This window comes from Octopus bimaculoides, chromosome 5, assembly GCF_001194135.2.
Source record: "Octopus bimaculoides isolate UCB-OBI-ISO-001 chromosome 5, ASM119413v2, whole genome shotgun sequence".
Classification (NCBI taxonomy): Eukaryota; Metazoa; Mollusca; class Cephalopoda; order Octopoda; family Octopodidae; genus Octopus; species Octopus bimaculoides.
In genome coordinates, this window is record NC_068985.1 from 116,093,336 (window position 1) to 116,095,975 (window position 2,640).

Genomic DNA, 2,640 nt, shown 5'->3' on the forward strand with positions numbered 1-2,640 from the left:
TCATCATCATCATCATCATCATAACCATCATCTTCATCATCATCATCATCATAACCATCATCATCATCATCATCATCATCATCATAACCATCATCATCATCATCATCATCATCATCATCATCATCATCATCATCATTATCATCATCATCATCATCATAACCATCATCATCATCATCATCATCATCATCATCATTATCATCATCTCCACTACCAGCACCCCTTCCAAAACTATAATCATCATCGTCATCATCATCACCATCATCATCATAAACATCATCACTGTCGTCGTCGTTGTTGTTGTCATCGTCGGTGTAGTCGTCTTTGTCGTCGTCATCATCACCGTAATGCAGCAGCAAAAACAACGATGACCACATTATTATTACAAACGCCATTATGTTGTCCTAAATATCCTGACTATCACCACTGCCTCCATCATCTTCATTCACATTAACATCATTGCTACCATCGTCACCATCATCATCCTCAATATCATCAAAATTAGCGCCAACAACATCGCCATGAATAATGCTGAATAAACGGTACTCATTCTTTACCGCCCCCGTGTGTAGTTAAGTCAGTCTTTAGGCTAATATACTGATATTACCCCACATTACTCTTATAGTAACTGGTTTCAAATGCTGACACAAGGTCAGCATTTTTAGTGAAAGTATAATTGGAGTACATCGACCTCAGTACTTAACTGGTACTTATTTTATCGTCCCTGAATTGATGAAAGGCAAAGTCGGTGGGGCGGAATTTGAACTATGAACGTGAAGGTTGACAAAATACTGCTAGAATTTCGCCCTGCGTGCTAACGATTCTGCCATCTTACAGTTATAAACATTCAGAATTATTTGATAGATATTCGCCTACCAATTGTGTAGTCTTTATTTCAAACCCACCGTGTGGCACCTTGCACAAGTGTATTATACTACAGTCCCGTGTGTTTCAAATTCTTGTGAGTAGGTTTGGTTGGTGCAAATTGAAAAATGCTCTTCGTGTATATATATATAGATCTGCTTGTGTGTTGGCCTTTGTTTTGTTTGTGAGCGCCATCACTGCTTAACAATCATTTTTTGATGTATTACGTCTCAATATCTTAACAGTGTGACAAAAGAAAGTGGTCAAATTTAATAACGGGCTTCAAAAACAACAACTAGCTAGATTTGTTTGATTTAACACTTCAAGTTGGCAGTCCAACGAGTGAAACTAGAAAAAATATAGAGTATGAAGTTAAGTAAGATGTCCGTCTGATTCATTTCCTGCACGAAGCATGCTTCACAGAATGTAGTAAAAATGGTTTGCCAACATAACATGGCAGTCTTGGTTTAGGACTAACGTTGCTGTAATTTAGTCCCAGGAGACATCACCTCCAGCTGGCTATATGACACGATCTCTGTCCATATATTTTCAAACAAGAGAATCTAGCATTCCTCCTCAGCTCAAAATAATATATGTTTATCGCAATTTCTGGGTTATTTCGCTTAACCAGCACAAAATAATTGCTCTTTTTTTCTTTTTGTGGCGCTAAATTACAGCAACATTAGTCATAAACCAGGACTGCCATGTAATGTTGGCAAACAATATTCAATACAATGTACTGTTGTTAAATATCTCACATTCTGAGATTTCAAAATGACAATTTTCATGCTTCACACAAGCCTACACAAAATACTGAATTCAGCTGCTGAGCAAAAGTAATGTACCAAAGCATTTGCTTGTTGTAATGCAGAAAACAATCCCACGTAAACAAATAATCTTTTCTACTCTAGGCACAACACACGAAATTTTGGGGGAGGGGTCTAGTCGATTAGATCGAACCAAGTACGCAACTGGTACTTACTTTATTGACCTCGAAAGGATGAAAGGGAAAGTCGACCTCGGTGGAATTTGAACTCAGAACGTAAAGACAGACGAAATACCGCTAAGCATTTCCCCGGAGTGCTAACAGTTCTTATTTATATTATTGCCCACAAGGGGTTAAACATAGAGGGGGACAAACAAGGACAGACAAAGGGATTAAGTCGATTACATCGACTCCAGTGCGTAACTGGTACTTAATTTATCGACCCCGAAAGGATGAATGGTAAAACTAACTTCGGTGGAATTTGAACTAAGAATATAACGGCAGACAAAATACCGGTAAGCATTTTACTCGGCGTGCTAACGTTTCTGTCAGCTGGCCGCCTTGGAATGCTAACGTTTCTGCCAGCTCACCGCCGTCTACGGAAACAAAAAGCGTAACATGCCTACCTGAAAATTTACAATGGTTTCAGAGAAACGCTATTCAAATATCAGAATACATAACCACAGCATCAACGTGAAGTAAAATATCACGAAGGTTGCCAAATTCATATACTGGTTGAAAGAGAAATACGCAACTTACAGCATCAGTTCAGATTACTAGAAAACTAAAAAAAAACAGATCAGTGGATGCGAACACGGTATAGCAGCAGGGGAGATTGTTGAAATTCGCTCACACCTAAACTATACACGAATGTAAGATTGGAGACATTTCGTCCTGGCTTACTCTATAAAAATCACTTTCTATGATACCAGGGTATATCATTGCAAAATATGGACATATGGGAATATATATATATATATATATATATATATATATATATATATATATATATA